Below are 16,346 nucleotides of genomic sequence, written 5' to 3' on the forward strand. Positions count from 1 at the left end.
GCAGGATGTGCCTGTATTTCAAGGACAAAAACTAATAATCAAAGGGCCAGGCAGATCTCTCATCCCCGTTCTGAGTACTGTGGTTTTGGAACTCATGGGCTGTTCTGAAGAGTATTGTGGCACTCACCTGTGGAGACAATTTTACTCAAATCACAAATTACTACACTAAAACTGCTTCAGTTATTTTCAATTTTGGCACATTTTGTTCCATTTTTTCTTTCAGAGCAGTGGAGGCAGTGAGATATTTCCAGTGAGGTGGCTCATGGACAAGCTGGGAGGGTGGTGCTGCTGTGGTTTCAGCAGTACAACCTAGCCCCGACCCTTCCTGATTTGGTCACAATTACTGCCATGAAAGAGGCATCAGGCAGGAATATTTCCATCTGCACCCAAGGCTGCAAATCACAGCCTAACCCCAGGAATTCTAGTGTAAGTCAGAGTACTCTATGGGAGCCTTAAAGCTGTCATGCTTTTGGTACCCAGGTTGTCCCTTTGAGAGTCTGTCTGTACCCACAAACATAATTTTATTCACACTCAGCCAGCCCTTCTTTGGGGAGGGGCATCACAGGAAAACCAGCCAGTTCCTGAAGGCATCTGATCTTCATGCTTTTGGATGAATCACAAGACAAATTGGCAGGAAATCAGGGAAATTTCTGATAGTCTCTGCTTGTCTTTCATAAAAAAATCTCTTTTTAATCAAGTTACCTCCACAAGGTACTTTGGTTTTGACACATAAGCATTTTCCAGCAAAACCCTCTTTCAGCAAAAAAAACCCAACTAGTTCTGCTTATGATTAGTGCAAACCCTTATTCTGTGTGAAGCCCAAGGGTGTGTTCAGTTAAGAGGATTTTCACTGTTTGATTTATAGCTTAGAGCCTCCCCATTTACTGTTCCTAAGTCACAAGAGGCACAATAGAGGAACTGTTCTTCCTCCTAACTGGTAGCGCCATTCCCTGGTGCAGTTAATTAGAAATAAAAAGGAATCACCCTTATTCTTCCAGATTCTAATGAATGTCAGTCTATTCTATTCTCATAGGATTTTGTTTCAGAAATCCAGGAAAATGATGAAAGGAAAAATGGCAGGGCAGAAAAATCCCCAAAAACAAGAGCGACAACAACAAACAGTTCCAAAAGCCTTTTACCCATGGCCAATTTGAAAATACCTCACTATTTTTTAGATATAGTCAGTATTGAAGATGAATACTGAATAGTCAAAGAAAGTTGGAAATCTTTTGTTAGAATTTTGAGCTGTCAGGCAGCATATTCAGGGTTTATTCCCACTAATCTTCATATACATAAAAAATCCCTGGAAATAAGTGAAACCATGGGGACGATGACAGATGTAATTTGGGATGCATGTTGTAACTGTTACAAGCACATAAACTATGGGGGGCACAATACAAGAAAAAACAGGATGCAATCTCTAGGATTCAAAATACTTAAATTCACCTAAATTTAAAATGCAAACTCCATTGGGAACTTTTTCATGATTTTTTTTTTCTTACTTTATGTACACAAGGTATTACCAAATAATGAAGTATCCAGAAATTGCTAATACTGTAGAAATTACCAAAAGATTATGGTGAAAAGAGAATTTTTAAGACACAGGCTTATTTCCTAACAAAGAATATCACATCAGTTTTTTGATGTAATCTATCTTTCAAATGATCTTTTAACTCATCAATGTTTTGGTTGTGATCACCAATCTATCTTTGGGCAGCTTGAAGTAGATCAATTTTATCTGTGTACTGCTAGATACTATTCCTTATTTTGTGCTTATTTTTTCCTTATAAGTGGCAACTTATAACTAAAAGTGAATTACTATTATTAAATTTGAAGATGTACATGGTTTAAAGTAAAATAATATTAAAAAAGGAGAATTCTAGAAAACCAACAGAATTACTGAGCTGTATCATCCTATATCAGCTGAAAATCTGTCCTTTAATGTTTATGAAGAGGAAAATAAAAGTGCAGTGAGGAGCTAGAAGAGACCATCTGTCTCCTTTTAGTTTGTTTTGTTTCAAGCTGGGCCTGAACCAAAATCCTAATTCAGAAATGTCCAGTGCTGGAAGCTGTCATGTCATGGTCCCCTTGGAAATTTGGAACTGCGGATGGCTGCACACAGCAGACACTAATGACAGCCCTTGGAATGCTATTAGCATGTTTCCCCATTAACTACCAATTGCCTCACAGGGTAATTCTTGTGCTGAGTTTACAAATGATAGAGGGTGAGTCAACTGCGGTCAGGACAACAGGCATGGCAGGGTGAAGCCATTAGAGCTCATGGTGTTTGCAAAGACCCAGAAATTTTGGCCACCTGATTTCTCAAAATTCATTCTGTTATTATTCTGTTCCATTTATATGGAACAGAATAATAATGGGCACCTTAAGCAGGCAGAACTTGCACTGTTGCTGCTCAAGTCAAAGTTCATCATCCTAAGATGTGCAAGCTGCAACATCAACTGCATCAAAGAACAGTCACGAACCTCCCGTCATATATACACAATATTGCGCCATCCAGAAAGCCTTTTATCATCCATACCTGAACCTGCCTCTCACCAGCTACCTTTTAAATTTCCAAACTCGTAAATATAGAAAAAGAGGTTGATAGAACAGATGCCAGATAGAGAAGACTGTAGTATAATAAATACACCAAGCTAAGTAGATCCCAAAGTACTTCTGGATTGCAGGGCCATAAGTATTTGACAATATTAAAAATCAATGAAGCAGTGAAAAATAATTTACAAGATGTGTCTTTGAAGTTCATGAAACTTCAAAGATGGGGTGAATACCTCTTAAAAGGTCTCTAATGTATAGTAATTTTTCTTTGGACGTGTAGCCTCAGATTTATTGAACCATTTAATTATTTTGACAGTCTTCACACTTGGATTCTGATTAGAAGACCTGTAACTGAACAGCTGTTTATCAAACTGGCTATTAATGAAGCAAATAAAGCTATCCTTAGCATGCACAGATTTCATCTGTACACCTTTCTTACACCATCTCTTTGTGAAGAAGTAGAGCTGCACTAGTTTCTGATGAGCAAACTGCACTATGATAACAACAGCATGCTTCCCATGTGATTTTAATTCATTTTGGAAATCTTATTTGCAGCAGTGACACTGCAAGTAAGTGTCAAAAAGAGCTACATATGGCTGGGTGAACACCTCCAGCCACAGACAGTAAAACTATTGCCAACAACTTGAGAAAAAAACAGCACATCCTTTGTAATCTGAAATCTGTGTCCTACTGTGATGCATCAACCTTCAGGTTTTTGGGCCAAATTTTCTCAAATGATTAGCATAGTGAGAACTAAAAACCATATGTGTGTGTGCATACATATATAAACGTGAGATAAAACCAGCAAGAGGTGAATGCTGAGCTGGTTTGAATGAATAATCCACTATTTAATAGTTGGTTAGGTGAAAATATTTTCTTACGTTTATTAAGAAGCTGTCTTTGTTGTTTTGTTTCATGAAAAATTTTCCTCCTCCTACTCCTCCTCCCTCCTCCTGATCCTCCTGTTCTGAAGCAATGTGAGCTGCTTCTGCTTTAGATAGGTTGCACTGAATTCTTTTTCCCTTTATTGCTGCTGGCAGTTTTACCCTTCTCTCCATTTGTTATTAGCAGTAGAGGAACCAGAAGGAAATGGGATTTGGGGGAACTGGCAGAACCCAAGCTGCTGGTTCCCCTGCCTGCAGAGGAGTTTGCCATGGCAGCACCATCTTCATTCCTGCTTTTCTTTGCTCTGGTGTCTTGTCTGGACTGAGATTAGAGCTGTATGGTCAAAAGTACTTTGTTGAGAGACATTTCCTCGAAGGTACAAGCAGATCCTGCAAAAGTCACTGGCAATTGAGCTGTTCCACAGCATCCCTCACAGAACACTTTCTAATCTAACTACAACAGTGACCTGTATCCAGCCTCGGCTGCAGGGACTGTATGGTTTTATCTGGGTCTTTTCAAGTAGTAGCAATTACCTTGTCCAATTAGATCTACTTTTATTATTAAATTGTTTATTTACCAGGCCTTTGGTTGGCCAATAGTAGTGTAAATATGATAAGCGTATAAAACTGCACAGATCTGTGAGCAAACTACTCCAATCACCTCAGCCTGCAGAATAATATGTGCCTGTCCTACCCATGAGATTCCCGACACCAGGATTTGTGACAGTTGCCAGATGCCCATCTCCAAGATGTTCCTTTATTACTTAATGAATTTTGAGTACTTCTCTTGTAAAGTATGGTATAAACATGAAAGATGCTAAAAAATATGTTCTGTTCTAGTGTTCCTTACTTAAAAATTAGAAGATCCAGAAAATATAAAATAACATCAAATAATTTATCAAGGGTATAAATATAGTACTTCCTACTCCCTGCTCAGAGTATGAGCAGATTAAGCCTGTGCCTGTTCTCCCAGCTATCTTCTGAGTTAAAGGCAATTCTTCTGTTGTCTTTTTAATTTTTTTTTCCAAAACAATACATGTATTTTGTGGTGCTTCAAATAACACAGAATAAACTTAGCTAAAAAATTACAGAATGCACAAGTTTAATGCTCCAGAGTTAAGAAGTGGGAGCAGAAAAGCTGGTTGTGCCTCTCTTAGTTTGCTTGCCCTGACAGTCTTTTTGTGCCTCCCTCTTTGCTGTCTTACCTGATCTGCCACAGAGAGAGGTCAAACAAGGTGAATCAAACAAATTAAAGTAATTCAGAAGGTCGGGAGTTTTCTCAGCCACAACATCAATTCTGCTGAATTGCAGCATCACTGTACATTTAGATTGTACATTAATGCTGCCCTCATTGTACGATAAAGTAAAATACTTTTGTAACACAGTTAATGCAACATTTGGTATACTTTTTTTGTTTCTGAAATTAGTTGATTCTAATTATGCTACAAAAGAGCTAAAATTCAGAATGCAAAGACACAATTTAGCTGTTCAAAGAAAAGGTGAGATACTGCAACCTGCCAGAGCACTTGAATTGATTCTTCTCTGCTTCCATAAGCACTTGCAATAGCCACCTGTGATATCCCCAGAGTGATGCAGGTAGTGGAGCAGCATCACTGCCCTTTCCCACTGTGACAACCCTGTGGAAAAGCAGAGGCCTGGTCTCAGACTGGTATTCACTAACCCCTGAACCCTACTGAGACAGGAAACCAGGGTGTATTTAAGGACCATTTTGCCTCCCTAGGAGATGCACAGTGGGGGATGGAACAACTGGATGGCAGTGATAATGCTGGAAGAATGACAGATTTTAAGTGACAGAAAGAAATGGATCAGAAAAGGTCAGAGGAGAGGTTTGTTGTTTATAAAAATGGGAATATATAAGGAAAATGCCACAGCTTGTGTGGCACATGCAGTATCAAAAGAAAGGCTGGAAAAGAGCAAGGCTCAAAGGGAATCCAGCTCTGCTGGGCACAGCCAGCCATGGGCATGGCTTTGATTTCATCTTGTCATCTACTGACACTGTCCAGAGCTGACAGGGGTGAAGGGAGAAAAATTTCAGTCCATTAAATGAAGGTGGGAAGCCTCAGTTCTGTGCAGAAATATAGACTGACTTGATAAAACAGCTGAGTTTAATTGGAATTACAGGGGGAAAGTAGACAAACTGAAATTTGGACTGGAGCACCAGAGCCAACAGCAACTTTATATTATGTGGTTGAGAGATGTAGTGCCCTGAAGTACTAACAAATGCATTTTTACATCTCATCTTGATAGACTTAGAGATTTTTTTTTCAGGAAATGTCCTAAAAATCTCAACCTTGATGTTCAAACTCACAATTGTTTTCAGCAAACCTATTTCCCTGGTGAGTTGCCCTCCTTTCTTCTGCAGCAAATTTCTTCTACTTGACTCCCAGTTCTGTACAAAGTGATTTACTAGACAGATTGCATTTTTTTCCTCTTCTGGAAAGTGTCAGTTTCTGAGCAAGATCAAATAACCTTCTGCACTTCAGTATTGACTAATTTTAATTATTAAAACCTTTCTCCCAGGAAAAACTCTTCATGCTGTTTGCTGAAAAACCAGCAATTTTCAGGGATTCAGGGACTTCTTGAGGAGATCAGGGAACTCTGGAGACAGAATTCCGAATTTATACTGGGCTCACACTTCTACAGCATTTTTTTTAAAGTAGGAAGAACTAGATTTTTTCTCTTTGCCTTCCTTCTATGTGTCTCCCTGTAAACTTGAGATAATGGGCTTTGCAAAGCCTAGATAAAAGGGGCACATAATTTGGTATGCAGTAAAACTAAATTGTATATATATTAATGGTTTATACAGCTAAACACTTACTTTGCATATATATTAAGATTACTAAAATCAGAAATAAATCTTTTCTTATTAATCCTTTTAGTGATACCCCATCCCCCACCGACAGTTTCATATGGAATCCTTTCCTCACAACAGCCTGGCAAATTGATATTGTTAAAGTATCATGGAAAGAAAATAACAGCTACATTCCTATTTGAATTTCTCACGTTTAAGTTCTCATGTTTTCACATCATTGACAAATTATCAGATGTTTTAGCAAGGTAATAGGATAATTACATTGTTTTTACATAGCTCAAAAGCTAAAGACAGCACTACCTGCATTTAAAGTAAAACACAGCTTTGCCTACAGACACCACAAACCAGTCTATCTCACCTCAACAACAAACTGTTTACTGCAGGATAATGAAATTAAATACATACTTAATGATGTAAGATTGACAAAGTAATAAAGTTATAGAGAGAGTCAACATTATCTTCAATTAGGTGTTTACTTTTGTTGAAGAATTCTTAGCATTACAGTTCAAAGATCTGGATTTTTATCTTCAGTAATTTTCAGCTCCATTTCATCTGTGCACTAAGAGAAAGGGCTGGGGGTTTTTTTGTTGTTTTTTTTTTTTTAATTCACTGTACAAAAGCCATACCAGAGGATATGGTACATAACAAAAAAATTAAATAAAGGCAGAGGTGTCAGGCACAGCACTCAGACTAACTGGAGAAAGTACATCTGGGAGAACTGGTGAATAGTAATTGCATGGGGGAAAGACTAAGAGAAACCCACAGGAGACATTGCTTGTATAAAGCCATCATTTCTTGTACACCTAAAAAAGAACAACACATTTCCATCACAGTGCACAGTCAAATATTGGCATGATTTTATGGGATTGGCATAAATTCAAAGGGAACCAGAGTATTTACCACAGTGCAGCACTCCAGTCACACTGGGAGCACCCAAACTGGGGACAGCAGCAGTGTCATCCACTCTCTGAACCATTCATCCTCCTCAGGGTGTCCTGGCAGGGGGAGGTGGCAGCTGTCAGGGTGGGAGAGGGGCAGGCACCACTACTGCTCTCTGCCTGCCCTCCTCACTGCCCACAGAGTTATTCAGGCTGGAAAAGACCCCTGGTCCCAACCTTTGACTGCTCACCACCTTGAGGTGCTGTCTTAAAGGACATGGTGATCCATGAAGAGATGGAAGCAGGTTGTACCTTTCACACCCCATTCAGACATTATTCTCCCGTGGAAGCCACAACATCTCCACTCAGTTGGTATTTCAGGAGTCTGTAGCTCTCCCAGTGGGAGCTGGTGGCAGCAAGAAGTGAATAGTGGGTATTGTTTGCATGGCAGTCGGAACATTCTTAAGGCCAGGCCCTTTGCCAACCAGAGTAAAGAGCTGCTTTCACAGCCCGACTGAGATCTGGCTTTCTTAGAGTAGATAGAGTTTACTACATGGACAAAGCAAATTCCAAAGACTTCTATTTAAATCACTGCCCAAAGTCATCTTTTCTAATTGAAGAAAGTCCAACAAACAGAAGATTGGTTCTTAAAAAACTCAGCATGTTAGAGGATGGCATGTTCCCTGATCTTCTTTCATTAAGGCAAAATATCTCTTTGGCATTTCAGGTATTTCCATTCCAGTATTTTCAGCACTTCAGCATTTCACCTGCAAATGAATACAGACTGTGTTGTCTAATAGGGAAAAAAAGCTTTGACTTCATTGTCTGATGTAGAAAATCAGCTGATAAAAAATGCTAATGTGACTTTACTGCTGCCCCTCCCACCACCATCACATTAATGTCCTGCATTTGTTCAGCAGTGTTTACCAGCACCCTGCTTCTTTCACCAAAGCCTTCAGAGGAAGCTAAAGGGCTAACTTTAGAAAGATAACTGGCTTTGTTCTGGCTCCAGAGTGTCACTTATCTTCCCTACTGAGTTTAACAACATTTAACTCATTCAGAAACAAGATAATTTTGCATTTGTCTGCCTTAAGCTGTACTATCTCACATTCTTAGATAATCCCTGTCCTCTTGTATTTTTTTTTCTTGCTTGCTATTTCTCAACTTCATATTTGCCTATTAAATTACAAACATGAAAGTGGCTTTTTTGCAATTCATATGAACAGCAAAAGGTGCTTGCATTTGCACTTCCCTTAGGATACCCTTCCAGGATATTCTTAAACAAAAATGAAAAAAAAACCACTTATCTTCTACCTGCAGGGCAGATCTGTGCCAGCTTTTGCTGAATCTTTGACTCTGCACCTCTGACAGGTGTTAGATTTCTCAGAATAATTTCTAAATTTTTACTCTAATTTGTCGTCTCACCAAACATAGCATTAATATCCTAAAGAACCTCTGAAAATTCAATAATAAAGCATAATTCCAGAAATGCTTTTGGCTATTTTGAATCAGGTTGGGCTTTCTCAAACTCTTCTGTATTTGAACTTTCAACTTACATTCAAACAGTAACTTAACCAGCAATTATGTCCATTTCAGTTTTTTTCTCTTCTATCAGGCTTTAAAAGTTTTCCTGTTACCATAATTTGAGGTGCTGGAAATCAAGTGGAAATCCCACAGTCTTTTCCCAGAACTATTTGGATTCTGATCTTTTTTGTGCCTTTTATGGGTGATGTGTCACAAATTGTCATTGTCATGGATCAATGACACAGATTGAACTCCATAACATAACATTCATTATTAAGATGCTTTCCCCAATACCAGTAATGTTACATCTGATCCTCTCACAATATTGATACTGGAGAAAAATGCAGCTATTCTCATGTTGGAGTTGACAAGCTGGGCCAAGATGGGAAGGAGATCTGCTCAAAGGCAGAGTAGGACTTGAACATAAGTTTTTAAGTCACAGGTGAGCAACTCAGTCACGAAAGTGGAAGGAGATTCTTGAGAGAAGACCATGAGAAAAAAAAATCATAGAGTTTTTGGAAAAGACCTTTTAATTTAAACAAGTTCCACTTTTATCCTATAACTTGCCAAGGCCACCACTAAACTTCGTCTCCAAGTGCCACATCCACACGTCCTTGTCGGATGGTAACTCCACCACTGCCCTGGGCAGCCTCTTCCAGGGCTTGACAGTCCTTTGGGGGGAGAAAGTTTTCCTAAAATCCAATGTAAACCTCCCCTGGCACAACTTGAGGTAATTTTAGGTCATCCTGTTGCTTGTTACCTGGGAGAAGAGACCAGCCCCCACCTGGCTACCATATCTTCTCCAATGGACAGTACCAAACACTTCTTAAAATACATCCTCAGTTTTATTCTGTGCTTTCCTCATATACACATCTTGCTGGCATCTTAAGAATATAAAATCCCATGCTTCATTTCTGGCACAAAAAGAAAAATAACATTCTGAATTTACAATGCACTTCTGTGCTCAAGAGAGCAGGTCAAACTGATAATTCCTTATTTCTGCTTCTGGTTTGAAACCCTAACACTAACATTTACTTGTTAGTTAACATTTACTTGTTAATTAAACTTAGTTTTTTCCTTACTAGATGATGAAATGAGGACAAAAGGGACAAGATCTAGATTTTCACTAGACCAAATTCTCTTAACTTTTTTTTACTCATCCTTTTATCCATCAATCTGTGATGTGTCTGTCTGCCCTTGTCCATCATGCCCAGCCCCTGAACAGAAATGGAACTACAGATGGTTCTTTAACAAGGTGGACTCAGAGGTCTGGTGGGTTTTGGAGAAGGCTTGAACTGCTAATTCCTCTGTCAGTGACCTCCTCTTACATCCTTTGTATTCAATGTCTCAGGGCAATGCAGTGAACAACAGAAATAGCATCAATCACCACTTCCCCACATTCTTGACATGCAGGAACCATTTTCTGCTGCTTTCTGGGCTCATTGCTAAAGAAACAGAATTCCAACAGAAATACAGAGCACCATTATATAACTGAATCTACCAAATGGAGCATTTATATCGAGTTCATCATCATGGTGTCTGACCATCTGCAGTATTTAAAATGAGAAAACAATTTAAATGCAGTGTTTAGTCAGAAAATCCTGCATGAATCCAGAAATGATGATAGACTCATCTAATAGTGGTTTTTTTTCCCTACATTACCCTTATTCTCTCTTAAGATACAACTTTTGCAGATGATGGATTGGGTCAGTGCCAAATTACAGCTTGCAGTGAAATTCTGCATCAGCTAAGACATAATCAACATTAATCATTTGAGCCTCAAACTTCAATTTGATCCTCACACAAAGCAAATTGCAGAGAAGTGTCATTTGTTTATGTTTATCCAGGTCTTGCTCATCTGCTAACGATGAGTGACAAAAGTGGTTGAGTGGCAGGTCAGCCAAAAATACCCATGTTTGGAGCAATTGGCTCAGCAATGACTCCCCTGTCAAAAACCCTCCCCAAGTCACTCAGCAACCAGCAGCCAAGGAGTTCCTCTGTACCTCTGGGGCTCAATTTGGATTTTTCTTTCTTTGAATTATCTGCTGTGTGGAAGGGAGTACAAATAGTTGTAACACTTGCAACAGTTCCAGCAGCATTTGGATGTCAGGAATCCATCACCACTCACTTTTATTCTTTCAGCCTATTTACTTAATTTTTTTTTGTTGTTGGCACAAAGGTGAAAGTCCTGAAAGCAAATTCTGAGATAAGCATGGCCAATCTGGTCTCTTCAAACAGTAATTTGTACTTGTTACTATAGTCCTGGCGATGCTTAAGAAAAATGTCAAGTTTTAAATACTATCTAAACTAGTCTTGTTTCCTACTTGCAAATAAATTAAAGTAAGACTTACGAAAGTATTCAGAGTATATATAAATATAAAGGAGAAAGACTTAATCGTCTACATTTCATTTAGGTAATTTTTAAAAAATATTTTCTAGCTGCAGTGGTTGCATATAAACAAAAAAATAAGGCTCTGTTAGAGCCTTATTAGCTCTAAGATACCAGGTCAGCAGGCCAAATGGCATCTAGAAATAACTAGAGAAAACTACTTCAACCCTAAAGCAGGTTATGGCAGAGCCTTTTATATATTTATTATGGATTTATTTCTAGGAGCCATAATACATGCTGGAAATAACACCCCATGTTAACATGCTACCAAGGAACACTGGCATAGGCTCACTGTTGAACACCCTTTATTGCAAGTTAGTTCTTGTTACCAATGGCTCTAACAAAATGGTTAGATGCCATTTATAGCTTCAGTGCTAATTCCAAGCATGCCATTATTTCTAATAAAGTAGATTTTGAAGCCAAGAGTAGTTAACCCAACTGTATTTCCACTTTACTGCACGATTATTGCATTTCTCTACACAGCTGTCTGCTCAGAAGCAGAAGAAAAATGAATTCCTTCCATGCATTCTTAGTCTTATTCTTTAAAGTAAAAAATAATTCTAATATTGTTTATTTATCTAGGATAAATGTTGCCTTCTTGTGAAGGCCGCGATGACCTGGTATCGGAGTCCAGCACTGCGATCTCCTCCTTGGGATCCCTCGTGGCCAATAACGGACGCTGACACCAATGTGGTGGACGGTTAAAGGCCTTTATTGAGGGGTCTCGAGGGTATTTATGGACTAAGGGGCTTCTCTACGTCAGACAGGGGTTTGGCTATTCTTTCTAGGGTTAGTATGGAGTGGAAAGTTACTGGCATGCATAGGTTAGGGGGGCTACACGTTTGGCTACATTCCAAGGGTGATCCTTATCTATGGGGAGAGGGGTAGAAGGATTCCTGTAATTTTCCGTCACAGCCCGAAATCTTCCGAACGCCTGTCCCTAGCCTACCACAGATAAAACAGTTGACATATAGCTATAAATGTGGATGACAAGCCTATCTATTAAACCAGTTATTTATATACATTTCTTTTAAATCAAAAAATAACTGTCAAAATCAGTAAAAAATGCAAAACAAAGCACAAAGCACATTTGTCAGCAGAAGACTAAATAACCTGCATTTTAATAAAGAGAACATCAAAAAGAGTTAGAGATAAAAATTTATTTCAAGCAACTGGTTTTTTGCATTTCTCCTTAGCTTAATATAGCAAAGTTATTTTTTTAAAACAGATTTTAATCTTAAAACTGCAGTAGTTTCCTAAAGTGCAAAGTAAACTGCAGTACAGGTGATCATCTACAATTCATGTTATCAATTTATTAACAAAGCAAGAGCACTGCATTGCTGTGTGCGTATACATAAAGAGTAAAAGGTACATTTGTGGATTAATTAATGGGTAAAACCACCTTATCAGACACTAACATTTCATGGTTGAGTACCCTGGGCATGAAAAGATGGGTTGGTTCTTCAAAGATAAGAAAATTCCCCTGCATCACTGCCAGGGATTGGTCCAGGAAAACAAGACAAATCAGGACCACAGAGCTGGTCCATGTTCTCCCAGCTGCTGCTATGCCTTTCCACAAAGCAGGAGGTACATTTAATTTAATTTAGGACAACTTTAAAAACAGTTTTGTCAGTCACACAAATTGCACTGATCTCATACCTGTTCATACCAACAAAATTAGTTCCATAAATAACTCTTGGGTTTTACAAGACCTGTAAGAGCAATTATATTTTAAAAGTGGAATAACTGTTCTTATTAATGGCTTTTAACTCAGTAAAATTATTTTTCTCTCCAGGCACCCACCGTGCAGAAACTACATTTCTTTTGCTGTTTTTATTAAACTTTTGAGGAACAAAAATGCATAATTATTTTCCTTAAAGATATCTTAGATACTTCTTACAGGAACTCTGAATCAAAACAAACATTTAACTGCCTTCTTGAACAATTTCATTTGCTTTTGTTCCCTGCTGTGCTGGAAACACACTTTCTGCTTGCTCTCAATGAGGTACCCCAACAGTTTCTCAGATATTGCAGCATACTATAAATACTATGGTTACAGATGAGCTGTTTCCTGCTGCCATTTACTTCATGCTTTACTTCTCTCATAATTTACAAATCAAAAATGTTTATAATTTTCCAAGTGAGAAAAAAGGGTATTCTATTATTCCCAAGAGGACTGTGGAAAACTGTGTGTGAACTACTGCAATATTCTAAATTCCCTCAGTTTCCTATTGCTCCATTTTTGGCTGCAGGAGAACATGGACAGTCTTGAGAGGCTAAAAAGCTCTGTTTCTGATTCTGGTCTTGGTCCAGTGCACATTGTTGGGTGGTGGAACAAGGCCACGTTCTGGTTTTTCATCAGAGAGTAATTAATCTTAATTGATCTTTTTCCTGCAAAACAGATCTTCTCTAGCTGGAGGAAAACAAAGAGGTATCACTTGTTCTGTGGCAAATTAATCTTAAAGGGGGAATCTTCCTAAGAAAAGCAGTGGATTAAAACAAGATTTAGTATTGCCTTTGAGCCCTGAAACCCAAACTAAACTCAAAGGGTGCTTTCAGCATTGTAGATCTGCTCTTATTGTGATGTGCTTTTAATACAGTGTCATCATTTGAAAAGTGAGATTTTCATATATGAGCAATTTTATTTTTGTGACTTCACCTTCACAGAAGACCCCAGTAATATTTTATACAGACCAAATGCTTACAGGTATTTTAGGCAACTTAAAGAAATTATTCTCAGAGGAAATTTAATAGGGAATTATGGTTTTCTGTCCTGTTGTATTGTGTGTTTAAGACACTCGTTCATTTGAATATTTCTAAATTAGCCTGTTCCATGTGAGAAACTTTGAAAATTATGCCTCCTTAGATGGTCAACCTTTTTCTAAAAAAAGATAAACCTAATGAATTTAACCATAGTACCATGGAAACAGCTTTAAAATTAATTTGGGGGCAGGGAGGAAGGATACAACAGGATACAACTCCAGCACAGAGAAAGTGACAGGTTTGAGAAGAAAAAAAAAAGAGTGTCTCTTCATTAGGCACTGAGACCTTTGTTTGGGACAAATATCCTGTATATGGTTGTATATACTTGAGAGGTTTTATTTCTGTAAGTGCCATCAGTCGAAACAAGAGTTTGATGTTGACTCAGGGTTCCCATGGGTGGAAGGAGAATTTGTCCCTTGCTTTTAGCCGTTCCCACACCCAGCATTTTGGTTTATTATATAAAATGAGTTTATCTAATTCATTGTTATTCTGGGACTTTGTACAGAAAGACATCTAGTCTAAAGTAGATTTCATTACTTATTTCCTTGATAATTCACAAGTTAGTTTGGCTGCCAGGATAAAGAGTTGTACATAAAAAGACAAATATGTGACTAAGCCTAAAAATTTCAGTGAGTGCACAGTCCCCAGAACAGGGATGTTATCAAAGTTCAGTAGTACCACAAAGTGATGATGAATGAGCATTATAACCTCTGTGGCTGTATGAGACCTTCACTTCGCCTGCTTTCTGACTGTCAGAATTTGGTAGAGGACTCCATTGGCTCCTTTGACATTTTTTAGATAGTGCCCAATTGAGACAGGACAAAAGTAATTGAAATTAACACATCATAGCAGTACTTTTGACCCTCACCTTATTTTTTTGGTCTCTGAACTGCTGGCTGTAAATAACAAAGCCACGCACCAAAAATCTTCTGATCTTACCAATGCAAATTTTCTCTTTCAGAGTTTCCACTGCCCCTTTTTACATCTACAAGCACTAAAACAGCATCACAAAGGGATTTCGGGGGTGGTGAGAGGACAATGCTTGAGGGCCTTTTATATAAAGCTGATAAGATTCACTTAAAAGAATAATACATTTTCCAGTCAGGGCAGAATGTGGGAAATAGAACTGTTTGAACTCATCATTTATTTCTTACCCTATCTTGGACTGAGATAATAATGGTATGGGTTACACATAACTTGGGATACTGCTATAATCAGATCAGCATGGATTGCTGGACTTACCCCTTTGGGTGGCAAAGTAAGGTTTAGTCTGTGTAACTTGATTGTGTACTTCAGATCCTGTAGGAACATCATTCCTGCAGAAAAATGCTCACAATTACATTTCAGTTCTGAATAACCAGACCTCACATTCATCCAAAGACAATTTCACCAATACAGGCAGTAAACCCTATTTCAGTGATGTTTAGGGGTTGGTTTTTTTCCCTCATTATAAACTTGGACAGCACATTATAATGAAATTTCTTTACTGGCAGTCTTAGTCTTGTATAGTTCGTATAGTTACAAAGATTACCAGATATAAACCAAGTTAATACTGATCTTGCTCACAGCATGTAAGTCCAGAAATTTCTCTAAACAGCTTTTGGAAGTGTCAGCACATGAAAGACAGACCTGATTTTAAATGTGAACATCAGGCTGCTGCAATTCTGACAATGCCAGAACAAGAACCTTCCTTTTCTAATTGACATCTGAAAACTAAGAAAGATCTTTAGGCTAAATAAAGCTGACTAGCTGTCATCTGTTTAGAAGTACTTAACTGCCACCAGAGTTCATTAAATTTGTTCATCTTTTTTTTAAAAAAAGAAAAGTTGGCGATGTAAATTGTAACACTGTCTGGTGATCCCAGACAAATCAAATATCAAGGTTCTGGGTAAGATACTTTACATAGGTAGTGAGAGAAGGGAACTGTGCCTTTGTAATTTAAAACTTCCAGCCAAGCATAAAACTAAAAAGCAGAAGGAAAGCTGCAGGTGCTAAGGAGAACCTGATTAACAATACAGTAAGTGCTTAACTGTAGGAGCCTCTGTAACCAAGTTTGCAGAATCTGGGGCAAATGAATACCAGTACTTTGAATTCTGTGAGTGGTGGTTTTCACAGTTCTAAACTCATATCCCATGTGTTTCCTCAAATATTTCAACCCCTGATTCTTCTGTGGTTGGCTTCAGGCTGCAGAGTACAGATTACTTGGTGCCCTTGGCAAGTGCTACTGGAACAGGGAAGTGATGTCAGCCCCTGCAGTGCAATCTGTAACTGGATGTGGGTGAATTCAGTGGCTGGCAATTTAGAGGAAAACATGCTGATGCTGTACCTCTTGGAGCCAGATGGTGACTGAAATTGTTAAAATGATATGTGCTGCAAATGCCTGAAAAATTACCCTGCTACAAAGTACCCAAAGCAGAGAGGGGATCGCGATACAAACTAAGCAGTGTGTGGGTAGTATTTGCAAACACTGTATGGGATTATTTGCCACTGGTTAATTGTAATCCTTCCCTTCACCCTCT

General features: G+C 38.4%; 1 protein-coding gene across 1 annotated transcript in view; it reads left to right on the forward strand.

The window, feature by feature from the left end:
* The window catches only part of CA10 (carbonic anhydrase 10), a 213,555-nt gene that overhangs the window by 185,893 nt on the left and 11,316 nt on the right, over positions 1-16,346 (forward strand). The gene's annotated exons all lie outside the window — the stretch shown is intronic.

The sequence above is a fragment of the Molothrus aeneus genome, chromosome 26 (assembly GCF_037042795.1).
Source record: "Molothrus aeneus isolate 106 chromosome 26, BPBGC_Maene_1.0, whole genome shotgun sequence".
Classification (NCBI taxonomy): Eukaryota; Metazoa; Chordata; class Aves; order Passeriformes; family Icteridae; genus Molothrus; species Molothrus aeneus.